General features: G+C 39.0%; 1 long non-coding RNA gene across 1 annotated transcript in view; it reads left to right on the top strand.

The window, feature by feature from the left end:
• The window catches only part of LOC108717991, a 36,183-nt gene that overhangs the window by 11,437 nt on the left and 1,737 nt on the right, over window positions 1-23,009 (top strand). The window contains exons 2-4 of the long non-coding RNA XR_001935948.2: window positions 7,749-7,968; window positions 18,364-18,553; window positions 19,300-19,546. This is a non-coding gene — a long non-coding RNA (uncharacterized LOC108717991). The remainder of the gene's footprint in view (window positions 1-7,748; window positions 7,969-18,363; window positions 18,554-19,299; window positions 19,547-23,009) is intronic.

The following is a 23,009-nucleotide window of genomic DNA, read 5'->3' as shown; positions in this document are numbered from 1 at the left end:
ATACCGTCTCCAGAAACACCACCTGAGTGACGTTTTTCAAGCAGCAATAATATATTCCGTATCCACCACTGCTGTAGTGTATACGTTGACCTTGTAGGCATTATTTGCCCAGTGTGTTCTTCATTTTCAAACCACTGCCACTTAGCTGTGTGAGCTTGTTCACATTCTGTCTAAATATCAATAATAATACCGTCTCCAGAAACACCACCTGAGTGACGTTTTTCAAGCAGCAATAATATATTCCGTATCCACCACTGCTGTAGTGTATACGTTGACCTTGTAGGCATTATTTGCCCAGTGTGTTCTTCATTTTCAAACCACTGCCACTTAGCTGTGTGAGCTTTTTCACATTCTGTCTAAATAGCAATAATAATACCGTCTCCAGAAACACCACCTGAGTGACGTTTTTCAAGCAGCAATAATATATTCCGTATCCACCACTGCTGTAGTGTATACGTTGACCTTGTAGGCATTATTTGCCCAGTGTGTTCTTCATTTTCAAACCACTGCCATCTAGCTCTGTGAGCTTGTTCACATTCTGTCTAAATATCAATAATAATACCGTCTCTAGAAACACCACCCGAGTGACGTTTTTCAGGCAGCAATAATATATTCCGTATCCACTGCTGTAGTAGTGTATACGTTGACCTTGTAGGCCTTGTTTGCCCAGTGTGTTCTTCTTCTTCTTCATTTTCAAACAACTCCCATCTAGCTCTGTGAGCTTGTTCACATTCTGTCTAAATATCAATAATAATACCGTCTCCAGAAACACCACCTGAGTTGTTGTTGTTGTTGTTTTAAAAATAATGCCAGGCAAAGGCAGGCCGCCACGCAGAGGCACTAGGGGCCGTGCTGCTATGCTATCCTGTGGCCCTAGGAAATTGCCCAGTTTTAAAAAGGCAATGACCCTGAACTCCCAAAATGCTGAAGAGGTAGTTGACTGGCTTACACAGCACACCCCATCCTCTACCGTTTCTAACTTTACCACAACATCCTCATCCTCCACTGCTATGGGCACCCCACGTAACACTTCCTCCACCACCGGCGCCCCTTCTTCACTGGAGTCAGAGGAGTTATTTTCACATGAGTTTCTTGAACTGAGTGATGCGCAACCATTATTTGCAGAAGAAGATGAAGGAGATGAGGACGTTACACCAGATTTAATTCTGGCAGAGAACACAACAGAGATGGACATAATGAGTGATGACGAGGAGGTCCCCGCTGCTGCTTCCTTCTGTGAGCTGTTAGAAGAAATTGATGCATCTGAGGAGAATGATGATGAGGAGATTGATGTTTTGTGGGTGCCCAGTAGAAGAGAGCAAGAGGAGGATAGTTCAGATGGAGAGACGGAGAGTCAGAGAGGCAGGAGGAGAATAAGACTTAGAAGAAGCAGGGAGGACAGCTCGCAGGGAACAGTAGGGCAACAACATGTATCGGCACCTGTGGTCAGCCGGCCAACGCACCCGCCAACGCCGCCGACTTCTACTTTTACCCCCAGATTGCCAGCCTCAAAAAGGTCAGCAGTGTGGGATTTTTTTAATGTGTGTGCCTCTGACAAAAGCGTTGTAATTTGCAATGAGTGCAGTCAGAAACTGAGTCTTGGGAAGCCCAACAGCCACATAGGTACAACTTCTATGCGAAGGCACATGAACGGCAAGCACAAAGCACTTTGGGAGCAACACCTCAAAGGCAACAGGCAAACTAAAAGCCACCCTCCTTCTGGTCCAGCATCTTACTGCTCTACCTCTGCTGTCCTTGACCCGTCTGAACCACCCTCCACTCCGCCTTCCACCTTGACCACCAGTTCCCATTCCCAGTCATCTGCCCCCAGCCAAGTTTCTGTGAGGGCCATGTTTGAGCGTAAGAAGCCAATGTCTGCGAGTCACCCCCTTGCCCGGCGTCTGACAGCTGGCTTGTCTGCACTCTTAGCCCGCCAGCTGGTGGACTCTGAGGCCTTCCGCAAATTTGTAGCAATTGGGACACCACAGTGGAAGGTACCCAGCCGCAATTTTTTTTCAAAAAAGGGAATACCACACCTGTACCACCATGTGCAGAGCCAAGTCACCGCATCTCTGTCACTTAGTGTTGGGCCAAAGGTCCATATGACTACTGACGCATGGTCCTCCAAGCATGGTCAGGGCAGGTATGTCACCTACACTGCCCACTGGGTGAACTTGGTCATGGCTGGGAAGCAGGAAATGTGTGGCTCAACAACGACAGTGGAGTTGGTGTCACCGCCACGGATTGCACGCGGTTCTGCCACCACCTCTACTCCTCCTTCGCTCTCTACCTCGTCTTCTTCCTCTTCTTCGTCCTCTGCTGCTGGGTCCTCCTCCACACCTGTGCACCCCCAGCTCCCCCTAGGCTATTCGACGTGCCAGGTACGCCGTTGTCATGCTGTCTTGGGGATGACGTGCCTGGAAAGCAAAAACCATACCGGATCTGTACTCCTGTCATCTCTGCAGTCACAGGCCGATCGGTGGCTGACCCCACACCAACTGAAGATCGGAAAAGTGGTGTGTGACAATGGAAGCAATCTGTTGGCAGCACTGAGACTGGGCAATTTAACACATGTGCCCTGCATGGCACATGTTCTGAATTTAATAGTACAACGTTTTGTCTCAAAGTACCCAGGATTCCAGGACGTTCTCAGGCAGTCCAGGAAGGTGTCGGCCCATTTCAGACGTTCCTATACAGCCATGGCACGCCTTGCTGACATTCAGCAGCGGTACAACATGCCAGTCAGGCGTTTGATTTGCGACAGCCAGACTCGCTGGAATTCAACGCTCCTCATGTTGGAACGTCTGCTGCAACAACAAAGAGCCGTCAACGAATACCTGTTTGAACTGGGTGGTAGGACTGGATCTGCAGAGCTGGGGATTTTTTTCCCCCGTTACTGGGTGCTTATGCGCGATGCCTGCAGGCTCATGCGCCCTTTTGAAGAGGTTACAAATATGGTCAGTCGCACCGAAGGCACCATCAGCGACCTAATACCCTTTGCTTTCTTCCTGGAGCGTGCCGTGCGACGAGTGACAGATGAGACTGTAGACCAGCGTGACGAGGAGCAGGAAGCGCACGATTTCTGGTCGGAATCACCAGAACGAACCCAGGCACCTGCTGCAACGCAGGGAGAGGTGTCAGAAGTGGAGTCAGAGGAGGAAGGTGGCTTTGTGGAGGAGGAGGACCAACAGGAGCAGGCTTCCCAGGGGGCTGGTGGTGACCTTTTGGGGACCCCTGGTCTTGTACGTGGCTGGGGGGAGGAGACCGTGGATGATGCAGTCCTTGATAACGAGGAAGCGGAGATGGATACCTCTGCATCCAACCTTGTGAGAATGGGGTCTTTCATGCTGTCATGCCTGTTGAAGGACCCCCGTATCAAGAGGCTTAAGGAGAAGGACCTGTACTGGGTCGCGACTCTACTAGACCCTCGGTACAAGCATAAAGTGGCAGAAATGTTACCAACATACCACAAGTCTGAAAGGATGCTGCATTTACAAACCAGCCTGCAAAACATGTTGTACAATGCTTTTAAGGGTGATGTCACTTCAGGAACTCATCAACATTCCAGGGGCAGAGGTGCCAGTAATCCTGCCACGAGCGCACCTGCAAGGACAAAGCACTTTGGCCACTCTGTAACGTCAGACATGCAAATGTTTTTCAGCCCAAGGCAGCGGCAGAACCCTTCGGGATCCACCCTCAAAGAACGCCTCGACCGGCAGGTAGCGGACTACCTGGCATTAACTGCAGATATCGACACTCTGAGGAGCGATGAACCCCTGGACTACTGGGTGCGCAGGCTTGATCTGTGGCCAGAGCTGTCACAATTTGCCATGAACCTCTTGTCTTGCCCCGCCTCAAGTGTCCTCTCAGAAAGGACCTTCAGTGCAGCAGGAGGGATTGTAACTGAGAAGAGAACTCGCCTAGGTCACAAAAGTGTGGATTACCTGACCTTTATTAAAATGAATGAGGGGTGGATCTCGGAGGGTTACTGCACGCCGGAAGACTTGTTCTGAGTTTCTGATTCTGACTCCCCATGCAGCTGTCCTTCTCTGCACGCCTCATGACTCCACATACAGCTGTCCTTTAGCGTCCTCCTCCCTCCACCACTGTTACAAACTAGGGTGCAAACCCTACTGGTTTAATTTGAATCCAGGTAAATCCTGAGTTTTTCTGGCCTCTGTGCTTCAGTGGCTGCGACCAAAAAAAACAGAATATTTTCAGCATTTATATGGCATATTTTTCCTGGCCTCTGTGCTTCAGTGGCTGCGACCAAAAAAATTTAATATTTTCAGCATTTATATGGCATATTTTTTCTGGCCTCTGTGCTTCAGTGGCTGCGACTAAAAAAAACAGAATATTTTCAGCATTTATATGGCATATTTTTCCTGGCCTCTGTGCTTCAGTGGCTGCGACCAAAAAAATTGAATATTTTCAGCATTTATATGGCATATTTTTTCTGGCCTCTGTGCTTCAGTGGCTGCGACAAAAATAAATGAATATTTTCAGCATTTATATGGCATATTTTTTCTGGCCTCTGTGCTTCAGTGGCTGTGACAAAAAAATGAATATTTTCAGCATTTATATGGCATATTTTTTCTGGCCTCTGTGCTTCAGTGGCTGCGACTAAAAAAAACAGAATATTTTCAGCATTTATATGGCATATTTTTCCTGGCCTCTGTGCTTCAGTGGCTGCGACCAAAAAAACAGAATATTTTCAGCATTTATATGGCATATTTTTCCTGGCCTCTGTGCTTCAGTGGCTGCGACCAAAAAAATTTATATTGTTAGCATTTATATGGCATATTTTTCCTGGCCTCTGTGCTGCAGTGGCTGCGACAAAAAAAAAATTAATATTGTTTGCATTTATATGGCATATTTTTTCTGGCCTCTGTGCTGCAGTGGCTGCCACAAAAAAAAATTAATATTTTCAGCATTTATATGGCATATTGTTTCTGGACTTCTGGTTCAGTGGCTGCGACAAAAAAAACATAATTTTTCAGGAAAGTACACATGCCTAATTTTTCAGGGTTCTGCAACAGTGGCAAAATCGCATCTTTTATGGTCACCGCAGGTGATCAATAAAGTAGACCAAAACTGGGCCCACACTGCAGAATCAGTGTTTTTTGGTTCGCTTCACTGTACATTGAATTACCTCTGCCTGACCGTGCACGTGCGCACAAGCACGGTGACTGCTAAACACACCACTACAGAAATATTGCCACCAACAGGACGAACATCCTGGAGGTGACAAGCAACTAGTAATTAAAAACTATTATTTGCTCACTTGACGGTATCATTCATTAAAGCTCTTTGCGTCTTTTTGCGTTGCAGTAAGCACCGCGTTTCGTCTTTGCGTGTGAACAGGCTGTAACTTTTACACGACTTGATTGGCATGTAGACGCCGGACGTTTTAAAGCATTTTATTACACAGGTTTAGAAATGTAGTGTGATTTCTGCCCTTTACAGCACAGCGCTGTGTCAACAATGGATTTTTTAGAAACATTTTTGCCCTTGATCCCCCTCTGGCATGGCACTGTCCAGGTCGTTGCACCCTTTAAACAACTTTAAAATCATTTTTCTGGCCAGAAATGTCTTTTCTAGCTTTTAAAATTCGCCTTCCCATTGAAGTCTATGGGGTTCGCGACGTTCGCGAACCGTTCGCATTTTTGACGCAAGTTCGCGAATATGTTCACAAACTTTTTTTCCGACGTTCGCTACATCCCTAGCCCCCGTGTGACCCTAGCCTTAAGGTTCACACGCCCTCAAGAGCTGGGGAAAAGTTTTATCAAGCAATGTTGCTTTAATAATGCAGCCTTGATGTTGCTTCGAGCATTAATAAAAGATATATTATGTAGTAGTTTTAGACCTACATTTTGTTGAAGCAGCATAATGTTTTTCTACCCTGTGTTTGAAGAAGTGTTGATCATATTATTAACATGCATGCTATTAATGCTATTTTAACCAATTAGGTTTTAGAATTGGGATGTATTTGTCTCAACTACTCACTTATTAAGGAAACATTAGAATGATTAAAAGGAAGTTGGAAATCTCATTAAGCAGCTATTTTACATCAGCATGCTAAAGTAAGGAATATTTACTTCTTGAATACACATTGTTCACCAACCGCATGGAGGTTGCTCTTCGTGGCCTTAAAGCAGGTGCTTATTTTTGAATTACTGGCTTGCATAAATACCAGGTGTACTGCCAAACAGAGCTTCCTGTAGGCTGCCAGGCCACATAGGTGCTATCAAATAGCCAATTACAGAACTTATTTGGCACCCCTAGGAACTTATTTCATGCCTGTTGTGTTGCTCTCCAACTCTTTTTATATCTGAATGTGGCACACTGGTAACAAAGTTTAGGGACCCTTGCAATAAAAGATTTTTTTTTTGTCATGCTATTCCCAATCATGAGTTTGCTATTTTGCTGAAAATAAGCAGTTTGAAAAATACTGCTACATTATACTAGGTTTACGACTGACACACATTGTTTCTTGAGTGCATAGAGACATCATGTTTCGTTAACTAATGATTGTATGGTGGAATAGATGCACCAAAAATGAACTGCTCATAAATGTATGTTTATGCATTTTAATAAGTATTTTTATTGATTTATTTATTGATTTCCTCAGCGAAAGTGGCTGTTGTATTGAAGCACACCTGAATAATACAAACATAAGATCCTTAAGCTGGCTTTTTGCGGGAATAGATACCAATGGCAATACATGATAAGATCCGCTAGTTTGGCGAGGTCGCCATACGAGTGGATCTTTAACCAATATGACCACCAATGGTAGGGTGATATCAGGTTAATCTTAACGTTCGGCCTGATTGGATTACAACAAAGAGAATAGCCGCCAACAGGTCGTAGGACCGCATCAACTAGTCGATGTGGTCCTCGATCACCAGAAACCTCTCTGATTGATATCTTGGCCAGATATCCATCAGGGAGACCAGTTGGAAGCCCCCATACATTGGCAGATAAGATTCTGAATTGGCTCAAAGGACCAATATCAACAGCTTTAATCTGTCCGTGTATGGCCACATTTAGACAGTCAAAGCTCAGGCTGAACCACTTCATATAAGTGAGGAGGAACAAGAAAAGGAAAGTAGATATATGCTCAACAATATCTATTAGAGAAGTACATATGAAAGTATTATGGCCCCTTAATGATGGGTACCTTTTTGACAATGCCAAGGAGTTGCCAAAATAATCACTTTTCCAGAGGCAGCTCGATAATAGCTGTTTAAAATATAATAAAGACAGTTTCTAACCAAGATGCACATACAATATTTATCGGGGTGGTTTACCTTTAAGGTAATTTTTAGTATGTCATAAAATGTCCAATTCTAGCAACTTTGTAATTGGTCTTCATTATTTGTCTTCTGTCTCTTTCCAGCTTTTAAATCAGGGTCACAAATGCTCTGTAAGTCTACAAATTTATTGTCATAGCTTCTTTCATTACTCGTCTTTCTATTCAGGTCTCTCTTATTCATATTTAAGTCTCTTATTCATATCAATGAATGGTTGCTGGAGTAATTTGGACCTTAACAACCATAGTGCTGAAATTGCAAACTGGAGAGCTGATGAATAAAAAGCTAAATAACTCAAAAAAACACAAGTAATACAAAATGAAAACCAATTGAAAATTGTCTCAGAATATCACTCTCTGCATCATACTAAAAGTTAATTTCAAGGTGAACAACCCCTTTAATGTGATTTTATTAATATGAAACCTTCCTATTCAGGTCATTGTTTGGTGAGGTTTCATCTATTCAAGTGAGGAGCTAGAAGATGAGGACAATGAACTCATGGAAGAGGAACAAGATGAATTTTCAGGTTCAATACCTGATTTCTCCAGAGTTCGATCTGGGAATGAAGACTGGCTTTCTTTAGGTCACAGAAGTACAAAGAAGTACAACTCATGTCACAGATACTGAATATATATGCCAAAGATCTCTTAAATCTGTAAGTAATACCTTTCCACCATAGTGTAATGATGCAAATGTTCTGGGGAATTAGGTAGCTTTTAACAGGTCCATCTCCTACAGTAATTGGATGTGTATTTGTAAAGGGAATATATATTTATGACACTAATGTAATAAAAGTCGGTAAAGGAAAAAATATGCACAATGCGAAAAGTTATGCCTCAAATTTTTTTCAAATTCAAATCGAATTTGGACTATTCCCTAGTCGAAGTACACAAAAATTAGCTCAAAATCCACACTTTTTAAATTCGAATTTTCACTTCGACCTTTGATAAATCTGCCCCTGTCTACTATAAAATCATGTCAACAATAAATAAACCCAATAGACTGGTTCTGCTTCCAGTAAGGATTAATTATATCTTTGTTTGGATCATGTACAAGCTACGGATTTATTATAACAGAGAAAAAGGAAATCATTTTAAAAATCTGGATTATTTGAATAAAATGGAGTCAGGAACATAGAAAGTTGAAACAGACTGGAACATAGGCAGTACTTTTGTCTGTAATCACCCTTTATTGGTGTTAAATCACGACATGTTTTGGGAATATACCCCTTTTTCAAGTGATATGTCATAGAGAGCTTATATTGTTTTCTATATTTATATTTTGTTACTTTAAAGTTTTTTTTTTTTTTTTTTTTTTTTTTTTTTTTGTTCAGGGCATCATATTTGCTGGGAAACTTCATGTTTCTCTTTTCATGCTCTCCTAAATCGGAAGTGTCTGTTCTTAGAAGAGTACTAAATGGAGCTGAGGCTATATGATAAACTGGTTAAATTCCCAATTTATTTAATCGTCAATTTAAGGTTTAAGTCCCAATATATAGGATGGGTGCTGGTGCTGCTTTGATGACTTCCATCTTCTGCCCAAGAAGGCTGTCGGTTGTAAAGAACAGCGCCCAAGCGCTTTATGATTCATTAAAAAACAGACTTTTCTGCACCATTTACAAGATGAATTTAAGGTTTTTTATTTGCTGATATGTATACATATATATATTTTCTTTAGATCATTTTCCTGGAGTTGTGTAAAAGTTATTTTCGCTGTCTCTTAGTGGAAAGCTGCTAGAAATATGTGGAGCCATTTTTAAATCACATTAACAGAGTAGTCCTTGTTTGCTGCGGATATGCTTATATGAAAGAATATTCATTTTGTTTTCATTATTTATGAACCTAGCAAACAACTGAAAAAAAAAAAAGCATTTCCCCTACAAATTACTGGGGCTATTGGTTATTATATCGGTATTTCTAGTTATATTTAGTTATAGTTGTATTTATGCGCCAGGCATGGATTTTTGTGCGGCGAATTTCCGCACTTCGCCGCACAAAAATTTGCTGCGGAAAAATTTAAAGTTGCACTCGTAAAAATTGTCGCCTGTAAAAATGTTGTTGATGCCCATTGACTTTAATGCATTTGGACAAAAGAGTCGCACATTTAAAAATTGTCGCGCGTCAAAATTATTTTGACACCCATTGACTTCAAATCAATTGTTTGTATGGGTTGTTGCTATCAATATTTGAGCACTGTGCATGGGTCCACATATTCATGTACTTAAAAAAGAAAGATACATACAGATCCTCACATCAAACATTTAATTGTGCAAATTCACCAAATTATATCAGCAAACAATTACATACCGTAAGTACTGTATACAAGTTTTCATGCAAAATAAACCACATGGCAGTGTCTCCCCCCCCCTGTCTGCATACCTCGTGTCCCTCCTGACGCGTTTCGCACCATTGGGCGCCTCATCAGAGGAGATGTGGCTGTTGTACAGCCCATTTCTTAAATACATCCCTATGGAACTAACTAAAATGATTTTAATACAACTGTCATTTATGTAATTGCTGAAAGTTAGTTGAGAATGTTTTTTAATATTGCACTTCATCACCTGGTTGAATTTTATGTATTAGGGGGTTCTTTTTAGATATATTAATATTGCACTTTAGCACTTTGCTCAACTGTCGAATAAAAGTAACAAATAAAATAAGTAATAATATTTTGAATAGAGACAGTTGCATTTGCACTGATTCAAAATATTGTAAGCCCATATTCACAAATAATATTAATTGTATAGTTGGGAATTTATTACATACTACAATGTGAGGTTACATGAATTTTAGTAAATATTTTTATACCTATTATATTGTTCTGTGCAGGTTCCAGAAAGAAGGGTTAAAAAATGTATAAAAGGCCAGGAGATATGAATATGACATAGATATGAATATGACATGATTATCTAACCCTATGTTGTGTTTGATGTATAACTAAGCCTAGAAGATTTATGGAATAATGAATTAGGTTAGGTATTTAAGGAATGGGCTGTACAACAGCCACACCTCCTCTGATGAAGTGCCCAATGGCGCAAAATGCGTCAGGAGGGAGTGGCTGACACAAGGTATGCAGACAGAGGGGGAGACACTGCCATGTGGTTTATTATGCATGAACACTTGTATGCTTATGTAATTGTTTGCTGATTTATTTATGTGAATTTGCACAATAAAATGTTTGATGTGAGGTTCTGTGCATCTATCTTTCCATTGACTTAAATGCGTTTCGCAATTTCTTTGCAAATTATTTGGACGAAAGAATCTCACATGTAAAAATTGTCGCACATCAAAATTATTTTGATACCCATTGAGTTTAATGCGTTTGCACGAAACAGTCGCGCATGAAAAAATTGGCGGTCACGTAAAAATTGTCCCGCAGCAAAATTATTCCATTGACTTCAATGCGTTTCAGAGTTGGTTAGTTGTATTAATATTTTTTTATTTAAAAATAAAGCTTGTAAATTTCATTCCCATACAATGTTATGCATTAGTCTTGCTCATTTAATCCCAGATTCTTGATCCCTTTTCCTGATTCATCTACACATTAGTTTTTTTAATAGAAAGGGTAGATGCAAATGCTTTCTAAGAAGCCTGATGTGCCACCTTGTGGTAATAGAGTGTACTGCTACTCTAGGATGGGGAAAAGAAGAGATAGTCAAAGATGGGTTGCAATGCAATTTAACTCTCAATTAGGATTTACTTTAAAATGGCCACTTACTCATTTTGCGACGGCTTAATGACTTCATCTCGCTTTGGCTCGAAGTTTATTGGAAGATTGTGCCGTGACCGGGAGCTTAGCACTTGTTCTGAATTTAGGGAGCCATACGTGACAGGTACACAGTAACAAGCCCATAGGGTCTATATACAGTATGTATACATGTTAAGATTGGGCCTCAAGCTACTCACCACCTTAACTGAGAGGTGAATATTGAAAATAGAGGGAGCATAAATTCTTGTCTTATTAACTACAAATCAGAATGATGAGACCCCTGCCCCAAAGAACTTACTGATTAGCTTTTTACTGAATTTTTTTGAATTTTGAGAAACAAAAACAAAATGATGCCCCAACTACAAATACATTTCCTACCCTAGCTGCTCCGGATGCTTCTGGATGATAAGGTCCTTGTAAGACTAGGAAAGCCTTTTGAATGGCAGTGTCTGGAGTGGATTATTATGAAAGCAGCAATGACCTTATCCAAGTACGAAAACCGTACCAGGGAACCTTCTCCCAGAGGCTTTTGATAGGTTTCATTTATCTGGTTTTATTTCTCCAATACATTCTAAAACATTCATATTGCAGTCTCTGTTGCATGTAAAATATTATACATATATTTTTTATTAGGAGTAGTAGTAATAAGTCCACTACAATTATATTTTTCAATTTTTAATGTCTAAATAGCTTTCCAATATACATTAATTAAATATTTTTCTGTGTTTTTTTCTGTGGTCAAGAATCGGAGCCATAGAACAGAAAAGAATAAAAACTGCTTTCAATAACTTAAACTACTGAATTTGGAAAGTGCCTAACACATTTGTTTTAATTATGAGTTTTTGGGTGCAGTTTCACTTTAAGCATATTGAATTTTAATAAATTTATGTTCATTAGTTTGCTGCAATTTGGTTTATAGATCACTGTGCATTTCATTGGAAACCTCTTCACTATAGATGTATTTTCCAATAATATTTCACTATGGTTCTAGTACTAGAACCATATCTAGATACTAGTCAAAGAGAAGAGTTTCTCTAATCTTGTTGTTAGTTCTTCCATGCAGTTTACAGCAATCACTCAAAACACAGTGATAAAGGGTTTATAAGAAGCCCGAAATATTGCCTATTTTTTAGGGATGCACTGAATCCAGGATTTAGTTTGGGATGCGGCCATGATTCAGCCTTTTTCAGCAGCATTCGCTGAATCCTTGTGCCTGGCCAAATTGAATCCAACTCCTAATTTGCATATGCTAATTAGGGGTGGGAAGGGAAATCATGTAGCTTTTTGTCACAAAACAAGGAATTAAAAAAGGTTTCATTTCAGTATTCAGACAAATCTTCATGAAGGATTTGGGGATTTCGCCGAATCCAAAATAGTGGATTTGGTGCATGTTAATTGTATGTAATTATTTGTAATTAGAGGGTGGAACCTGATTAGGGTTTGACCTACTTATACCTGTTTCCTGTTCACTGTTGTAAGAACACTTGAGAAAGGGGGTAGAGCCTCCGAAACGTTATGTGGAGATCTTAATAAATCACAAATTGCAAGCACATTTTGCGGAGTGAGTGCCTTCTGATTGCCATGTTATTATTGTGATGGATTTGGTGCATGCCTACTATATTTGGCACAATAAATAATTTATTTCACATTTGTGGTGTACTAATGTATCATGTCTGACAGAACAGTAGAAAAGTAAACTTTATTTTTTGAATGCAAAATGTAGTGTCAGTTATATATAGGGGATTGAAAGGTGTTGCTGTTACTTTTTCAGTGTCATTTTGCCATATTTCACCTACCAGAACTAGAAGGAGCACAGCTGCAGCAAGTCATTTTCTTAGTACTTGAAGTAAGTTTCAACTTAAAATATGTTTCAGTGCTTTTATTGTAATCATAATAGTTGGACTGAATTTAAATTCTCAATGTTTAGTATAATAATTGGAAAAATTGAGAGCCACCTACTTGCATGAAGTATTAGTAATGACACTAGGGATGCACCGATCCAGGATTCGGTTCGGGATTTGGCCAGGATTCGGGCTTTTTCAGCAGGATTCAGATTCGGCCTAATCCTTCTGCCAGGCCGAACCGAATCTGAATCCTAATTTGCATATGCAAATTAGGGGCTGGGGAAATTGTGACTTTTTGGAAGGAAGTAAAAAATTTTCCCTTTCCACCCCTAATTTGCATATGCAAATTAGGATTCAGTTCAGTATTCACCAGAATCTTTTGCGAAGGATTCAGGGGTGCGGCCAAATCCAAAATATTGTATTCGCTGAATCCCTAGTAATGTCTGTAACCCAAATGTTTGTGGACATAGTTTGGACATAGTACAAATTGTAAGCATTCTGTGTGTAGTCTTTGTGGTTTATTGTTCATCTGGGCAACCATAGGATACGGTCCTGGTATCTTGGGAAGTAATTGAACTTGATTTCAAATAAAAATGAATCATGTACCATGGACCACTTCTTTAAATCAACTGGTTCTCTCTTCATGCGCCATGTTAAAGGAACAGTAACACCAAAAAAATGAAAATGTTTTAAATGAATGACAATATAATGTAGAGTTTCTCTGCACTGGTAAAATTGGTGTATTTGCTTCAGAAACACTACTATAGTTTATATTAAACAAGCTGCTGTGTAACCACGGGGCAGCCATTCAAAGGTGAAAAAGGATTAAAGGCACAGGATACACAGCAGATAACAGATACACTCTGTAGTATACAATGGGATTCTTCAGAACTTATCTGTTATCTACTATGTATCCTGTGCATGAATGGCTGCCACATGCCATGAAGCAGCTAGTTTATATAAACTATTGTTGCATTTCTGAAGCAAACACACCAGTTTTACCAGTGCAGGGAACAGTAAATTATATTGTCATTCGTTACTGTTCCTTTAAATACAATAGCTAAAGTAGCTCGGTTTTTACACATATTGCTTCTGAACTTTAAAAATCTGACCTAGAAATGTATCTGGCATCTATGTTGGCAATGTGCATACTACCGCTGTAATTTAGCTTTGGTGTCTGCCCAGTGTGCTATCTGCATGTAGTTGTTATATTCTTCCTCTGTAGCTGTAAATCCTTGGATTTACAGCTACAGAATGGAAGCAAACTGGTAGTTGAATTGACTTCTTATTAATGTGTTGTACCATGGAATGTGAATATTGGAGGTGTTATACTACAGTAAATGTCATATGATGTGAGGGTCCCTGCAGCCCACTAATACTGACTATTATCTTAATATGCTGAAAACTTTTTTGGTTTCAAATTCTGTTCAGATTCTATATTTTTCACAGGCAAACATGGGTGACAAAGAAGGACTTGATTTAATATCTATGTTTAAATCTCCAATTTAGCACGAGATAGAGCCAGGAAAGGTTTATATCACACTCTTGATTTGTTGTACATCATAAGGCAAAAACCAGCGTATCAAAGGCTTTTGAAGATGTTTCTTACACTATATTTGTTCATGACAGAGGGAACATCATGTTGGTTGGAGCAGTCGGCTCTCGCTTATCCGCCCCTTGAGAAAATGTCTGTGTGGTAGAATTACCTCGTCATGCTCTCCATTCATCAAGTCACAGTAAATTTATCAATAGTTTAAAATCAGCAATCCAGATTTCTGCTGTAGAAGGAAAACCAACAGCCATCTTGTTAACAGTAAGTCTGAGACATGTTCAGACAAATCTGATTTCCAGGGATAGGAGCTGGCATGGGAATATAACCAAACTGTGCTATGTATATTTAGTATCTGCCCAACTGAATGAATATAAAAATTAATTCAATGTTAAATTAGTGATCTACTCTTTAAAATCAAACCTATTTTTTTTCCCACTGTGTTCTATAAGTTAGAATGCATTGTTGCCTAACAGAAGTTAATTATAGAGTTTAACAACTGTAATTATTGTATTATTGCAGCCAATCTTCTGCCCTCTTTTGTAGTAGGATTATTGCCTGCTTTGCTTTCATGTTATGCTAATTATACGTCTGCAATGTGCAATTATATAAAAATGACAACATAGAAGGCCAGTGTTATCAAATTCAGCTCTCTGCTATTAGCCGGTTATATCAGAATGTTCTGTGCGTTATTTCATGAACACAAAAGACACTATTTTATCTATGAATATATGAGAAAATAGTCTGGCCACCTTAAACTTAACTTGTTATACTAAGGGGCAGATTTATCAAGGGTCGAATTTCGAGGGGTTAAAACCATCAAATTGAAATCCTTCTAATTCGAATATCGAAGGATTTATCGCTAAAATAGCATTCCATCGATCTAATAAAAATCGATTCGAAGATTTTTATCGATCGATCGAAGGATTTTTATTTGATGCCAAAAACTTTAAAAATGCACTGGAAGGTCCCCATAGGCTAATATATCAATTTGGTACCTTTAATTTGGCAAAGTATTGAAATCGAAGGATTTTTAAAGAGACGGTACTTCCACTATCGAATGGTCGAATACTCAAACGATTTTTACTTCGAAGTCGAAGTAAATTCGAAGTCGTAGTATCCCATTCGATGGTCGAAGTATCCAAAAAATTACTTCGAAATTCGAACTTTTTGAAAATCGAAAATTCACTCGAGCTTAGTAAGTGTTTAGAAAAAAAATGTTAATTATAACCATTATACACACACGGAAAGTTTTATGGCATTTTAAAATAAAATGCATAACTTTGTTTAGTCAATTTTTACCTTCTGTCGTTTGCAAAAAAGCAACTGCCCATTGTTTTGGGGAGTGATACAGGTCACATAAGAATTTACTAATGTAAATGAAATTTACTCTATAGAGTTATCCTTCACTAAGGAACTTGCCATTGTTTGGTCTATCCAGTAGAGATTTTCTTTTTAGTAACATTTTAAACAATAACACATCCATCACAGCCATTAGTTTCCTGATAAATCCCACAACCACTTCTGTAAACATGTCTATGTCAACTGAGCTGTGCTGAAACATGTCCCAGTATGCATCCTGCAGCACATCCCGAGGAAGATAGAAAGGGCGACATTTTATGATCAAGAGTTCTAGATTGGGTGAGCAGGAGCGTAGTAATGCTTGCGCTGTTGCACCAGCTGTTGTTCACCATCAAACACACTCCGCCACCTCTCTTCTTCCCCGACTCCAATGTTCTATCCATGCCATTCTATCCACTACCATTGGCTAAGCCTCATTCATGTGATCCTTCCTCCCAGACTTTCATTAGAGGTACTGGTCCCTCTAGGACAGCACAGCTTTACTGGGCCTTGGTGTATCCTTGCTCCCTGGAGCAGATCCAGCTGGGTCAGCAACTGAAGGTCTAATAGAGAGAGACCCACCCCTAACTAGGCAATATGTTAAAGTGTTTCAGGAAGTGGTCATAGGACAGTAGGCCAATAACAGAAATATGTAAATTAGATAACTAGATACATGGGCATCTGCCCAGCAAGGAAGTGTAGGAATTTAACTTAGTAAACCCATGGGTCTCTATACTACATTGGTCAAAACTGTTTATATTTTGTACCTCTGTACCAAATGCAGAGCTAGGTAGCAGAGCTGGCAGCTGGCAAGCTCTGTGATGGTGAATGCCAAACAGGAGCATGCTCACTGAAAGCCAGGACTTTGTTGTAGCTCTCCTTTAATAAGCAGTTGAACTGTAATGATGCCCAATATGTAAGAGGGCCCAGGGAAGATTAATCAAATATCTGTATTGGTTACAAAAACCCAAAGGCTTGATTTAGATAAATTTCTGACATTTTTTATCTAACTGAAGGTATACAGCAGAGTTGGTAGGAGATCTGTAGATGACACTTGCAGAGATGTCACTTGCAGCCAAGACTATTGATCTATGGCATGGACTGCAACCTCTGTGTAAAGCTTGAACAGCACCATCAATTCTTGAGTCGTTTAAAAAGCCTTTATTTGTGCTTTTGTGGGCATCACCGCAAATGGATGCCCACAAAACTGCAACCTGCAACCTCCCACAGATATTGCTTCTGGATTTAGCTAAATGAATGGACCAGACAATAACAATTTCACGTATCGGTCAGGCTGAAGAGAAGACAGAGGAAATAATTAACAATGGTGTGTCAGAGTATTAAAGAAAAGTCTTCCTTGTTACAGCTGACAATTGTACTCTTTGCTAAGTAACCCCAGTTTTAAGAAAATACCTGTATATTTGAACGTTTTTCCCACTGAACAAGCTTTAGAGTGAAAATGTCATGTAACCAAGTGTTGGATTTGCTTTATACAGAAATGTAAATATTAAACACAAGATGGTTATTTATGAAGGTAGTGCACTGTGCAAAGTGCAATTTTTGGATGCAAATCCAAAAATATTTGCAGCTGAAAGCACACCAAAGCTGCCCCCAGCCCAGCAAACCTTAGTGAAGGCGACCCTCCGACACAGCTAAGGGATCTTCCGCAGTTGTTTGTCACTCTGGACTGGAGGCGGCAGTGGCGTAACTAGATATTACTGGGCCCCACAGCAAATTATTTTTCAGGCCCCCAAATGTCTAGAGGTTGACCTGTTTTACAAATATTTATTAAAATTGTATATGAATTAGGGCCTCATGGGGCCCCTATACCTCCTGGGCCCCCCTGCAGCCGCAGGGTCTGCTTCCTCTGTAGTTACGCCCCTGGGAGGCGGCATGATCCTTCCATAGGCTGGACTGGAGTACTGTTTTAATTCATCCTATGGAACGATTGTATTGCCCCCAGTGTGACTGAAACAACTGCGGAAGATGCTTTAGTTGTGTCGGAGGGTCATTTTCATTAAGGTTTGCTGGGCTGGGGGCAGCTTTGGGGGGCTTCTGGCTGCAAATATTTTGCGTGCAGCATCTCTTCACTGATACGGACTTTCCTATGATTTTTATAGGAGCATGTCGGTATCTCTTTAACAATTCAAACGATGCAGAGATATACATATATTATAGGGATGCACTGAACCCACCTGTTTTGTATTCACCTGAATCCTCATTAACTGATTTGGCTGATTAGCAAACATAATCCAAACCGTTGGCACGTGCACAGGGTTCGTATTTGGTTTACCCAGGCTCTAAAAAAAGGATCATATTTGGCTATATCCTGAACCAAATCCAGGATTTTGTGAATCCGTAATATATTCTATTGATAACCAATGCACAATTTACCTATCCAATAAAAAAAAAAATATTTTTCTGATGTATTTTATCTATAAATTATTTTATTTGGTTTCCTTTAACCAATTTACTTGTATATGTTCAGATTTTTATAGCATCAGCCAAACCCTCAGTATCCAGCATCAATATTTCCGATTTCAGATAGCATTTGTAACCTAGGTAACACTGAACATTTCTATTAACAATTGCCCTTTTTTCTTTACAGAGGCACTGGGTATTATAAGAGAATGTGCAGAATTCTGTGAAATGAATGGCATCACTTGAAGGAATTTTGAAGTCCAAAAAGAATCCAGACAAACATTTCTGACTTTGGATTTCTGTTCAGGCCAATCAGGATCTGATTCTGATCTAAGCTGCCTTTTTATACTGTGAATACTGTTGTCAGTGCACCAATGGTAAACCGTTTAGTTGATATATTTTCTTTAACAGCGTTTCTTTAACATATGTTGTTGTTGTTAACATCCAGTCAGAAATTTAAAAAATATATTGAAAATAGAGTAGCATTGCATAGTTTTTAACTGAAGAAATCAAAATACTTAAAGGGAAACTATCGCAAAATTGTAAATTTAATATAAGCTTCATCATACTGAAATAAGTTCATCTTCACTATCCCTCTCTCAGCATATGTTTCTCTTCATTCTGTCTTCATGCAGGAGTTGGGTGTCAGATAATCATTGACAGTTAGATCCAATATATTTTATAGGGGGCTCCTTTTGTCTAGATGTATTAGAGCTCACTGTTTAAATCACCAGACATCATGTCTCTCTACATGCAGGATTTGTGCAAAACGCAGTTTATTTTGTTAGTATTGTTTGTACTGGAATCAGTTATTTGACTGAGCTATAATACATCTGTTAGAAAAGGAGCCCCCCCTATAAGATAAATTGGATCTAGCTGTCAATGACTCCCAATTCCTGCATGAAGACAGAATTAAGAGAAACATGCTGAGAGAGGGATAGTGAAGATGAACTTGATTATTTCAGAAACCATGCAAAATGTTTAATTGATTGCATTTACAAAGTTTTTATTTCAGTATGATATAGCTTATATTACATTTTAATTTTTGTGATAGTTCCCCTTTAACCCAGTTGCTTGAGTTTCATTGACAATATTCTATACATTGTGTCATGCTATGTTTCAGAGATTTTAATGGAGCACACAAGCACTACTGGTGCGAATATTTTTGCAGAATATGAAAGGTGGACTAATTCACTCCTGGCAGTTTGTTGGACAAGAAACCTTATCTACTAGAAGATGCCCAGAATGAGCACCATTGCTGCACAACCTCTGCTTCTTCCACTGCGCTACTCCACTAAGAACATTATATGGCACATCAGTGGGCTGGTATTGCTCAGAAACTATGGAGTTTTGGATGTACAGAACTCATGGTAAAATCTCATTCTTAAATAAACGCTTTTCCTTTTTTGGCTCTCATTAGTACCCATTAGCAAGACTGATGTTAAAGCATTTTATTTTATTGTAGAATATAGCAATGTACATTTCTATAACTAAAAGTGATTATTCCCTGGAAATTAAGTAGCTTTTTGAAATGTTTGCACAAAATGACCCTTGCATGTATCAAAAACACAGGAGGGGTAATTTACATTTTTTTTTTATAAATTCTTTATTTAAAGAGGGGGAAGGGGGGGATAAATGCTTAAGCAAGAAAAGGTTACCACAGTATATTTTAAAAGTAGTTATGTTTACAAAGCATGCATTTATACATAATACTGTTTTATATTCATTTGAATTGAAAGAAAGCTTTCTGGTTTCTTATTTCTATCCTAATCCTATTGAGTCAGACTCATATTAATATATTTTGTCACTTGATGGAATGGTTTGAGAAAAGACAAATATAAGAGTGTCGGTTCATAGAAACAAAGGTGTTTCTGATTGAGTTCCTTCTATAAGTTAGCAAATTTAAGATAATTGATCCAGGGGGACCATATTTGCCAATATTTGGTGTTCTTGTTATGGATAATTGCTGTCATCTCTTCCAGTTTCCTGGTTTCTTCCATCAGAAGTATCCAGTCTTGGCACATAGGTGACGCCGTATCCTTCCATTTTTTTGGGATCATCACTTTCGCCGTTTGTAACATGTGAAGCAACAATCTGTTTGTGATCATGGAGTTAGAGCCCTGGTCATAGTAGAGTATCAATTTAGGTAAAAAGTTTGTGGCTACTCTTTCTCCAGGCACTTGTTCCATAATCTTAATTGTCTCCTGCCGGTATCATAGTTGTTTGCTACATTGGTACCAAATGTGGCTAAATGTGCCTTCCTGTTGCTTACATCTCCAACACTGACTTTGTGCTTCTGGGAACATGTGTTTCAGTCAGGCCGGTGTATAGTACCACCTGGTTATCAGTTTATATACAAATTCTTGTGTCTTGGATGCAGTGAATGCTTTGTAGGTAGAGAGGTATATATGTTTCCATTGGTCTTGATGTAGTTTTAAGTTTAGTTCCTTTTACCATTTTGTCTGGTGTGTTGGTGTTGTTTTTGTATTGTTTCTAAGTAGTCGTTGGTATATAATTGATAGGGGTTTATTTAGGTTAGAGTTTGAGGCAATCACATTTTCCCACCAGGTGTATAGTGTTCTTATTTCTTTGCTCTGGTAGTTAAGATAATGGTGAATTTGAGCATCGTTCCATGAGTCTCTTTGGTGGGTACCCTATCTCTTTTGTATCTTTGATAGAGGAATTACTTTATTTTGTTTTAGAAAAGCCTTTATTAGCATAGGTCTGTTTTGATGTCTACTCCATCTATCAAACATTTTCTCTTCTAGAGAGTTCTACCTCTAACCATAGTTTTCCTTTATCTGATAAATTCCATTACAGGATACATGAAAGGTGAATCGCTTTGTAGTAGAGTTGAATATCTGGGACCGAAAGGCCCCCTTCCAATTTGGGTCGAGTGAGGAGTGAATATGATATTCTAGGGCTTTTATGTGCCCAAATGAAGTTAGAGAATATAGTTTTCAGTTTTTTTGAAAGAATTTGTAGGTATATCGATTGGAAGGCATTGTAGGGTATATAATATTTTAGGAAAACAATCATTTTGATTTCTTGTATCCTTCCAGGCCATGAAAGACATATGTGTTTCCAATTTTTCAATATTTTCGGGATGTTTGTCAAGAATAGTTCAATATTATCTCTATAGTTTGGTTAGGTCATTTGAGAGAAAGATTCCAAGATATTTTATTGGTTTAGCAGCCCATTGAAATGGGAAGGAATTTGAAAGTTGATGGACTGTATTTTTAGGGAGATTTATGTTAAGTGTTTCGGATTTGCTTAAGTTTATTTTAAAATTAGAGAGAGATCCAAAAGTGTTAAAAATGTTCATTAAGTTCGGTAATGAGGTTTTGGGTTTTGTTATGAATAACAGTAGATCATCAACGAATGCTGCTGCTTTTTGTTCTGTTTTGTTGATTCCTAGTCCTGTAACATCTTGGTGTGCTCTGATGGTATTCAGTAAAGTTTCCATAACAAGTATGAATAGAATGGAGGAGAGAGGGCACCCCTGTCTGGTCCCATTGTGGATGTGAATTTTTTGAGACAGTATTCCAATGGCTCTTACCCTAGCTGTAGGTGAATCATATAATGACATAATTTTTGTGATTGAGCTTTCTAGGCGGCCGAATCCCAACAGTGTGCGCTTGAGAAAGTCCCATGAGATCCGATCAAAAGCCTTCTCAACATCTGTTGTTAGTATGAGATGGAATATATTTTGTTTTAGCATAGTATATTTAAGAAATTACTTTTGTTGTATTGTCCTTTCCCTCTCTTCTTGGTATAAATCCGCACTGTTCAGGATGTATTAGATTGGGTATCAATTCTTTTAATCTATTAGCTATTAATTTAGCGTAAATCTTTAAGTCTACATTTATCAAGGATATTGGTCTGTAGTTTCCACATTGTAGGTGATCTTTATTGGGTTTGGGTATGATTGTTATGTGTGCTTCCTGAGACTGCTTTGGTATCTTGCATTTTTCTCCTATGGAATTTAGATATGTAAGTAATGGGGTACTGATCAAATCCTTATAGCTTTTGTAGAAGCAAGCTCCATATCCATCAGGACCAGGACTTTTATTGTTCGGAAACGAATTAATCGTTTACTGTAGTTCTTTCTCTGAGTTTAACAATTCTGCATCTTCTTTAGAGATTTTTCTCAAATTTGCCTCGGTAATTTACATATTTGAAGGCAGTGTGCAAAGTGTAAAAAAATTATTTTGCACTATGCACACTGCCTTGCTCTGTCCTGATTTGCTGCAGGTCTCTGTGGCGCCTCCTGGCTACCTCAATGAAAACTGGGCTCAACAGCTTTCACCCAGAACGGCTGTTTCTTTTGTTGCATTTGTAGCATTTCTCCAGGTCTGATTTAATAAAGTAGATGATAAATTGCTCAAGGGCAGTTGGCAATAAAACACAATTAGTAATTTGTTTTGAATAGTCTACTACAAGTTGGAACATTAAAGCAAAAACCTGATTTACTATTTACTTGACCCAGGGGGGAATATGTCATGCTGCCCATTGCTCAATTAAAGCTGCTTCCTTATAAGCCTAGTATAAGGAAAGACCACTCAAAGGCTACTAATATCTCAGAAACCATTCAAAAAGTATGTAAATGGAAGAGCACTCTGAGCAAATGTACCCTTGTTTTCTAATTTCCTTTAGATCCCTTTTATTTAGTTTTATAGTTTCAGTTAATTAGCTTTTTAATTAGCAGCTGCCTAGCTTAGTATGTCTTGGAAGCTGCCTTGGAATTGTAAAGCTGTTAAGATTGATTCTATTTCTAACGTTACATCTAAAACTCATTTGCTAAGTGATATTACAAGAATTCTGTGGTTCTGC

Source organism: Xenopus laevis, chromosome 5S (assembly GCF_017654675.1).
Source record: "Xenopus laevis strain J_2021 chromosome 5S, Xenopus_laevis_v10.1, whole genome shotgun sequence".
Lineage (NCBI taxonomy): Eukaryota > Metazoa > Chordata > Amphibia > Anura > Pipidae > Xenopus > Xenopus laevis.
Note: the sequence above shows the minus strand (reverse complement) of the source record. Positions and strands in the feature narration are given on the sequence as shown.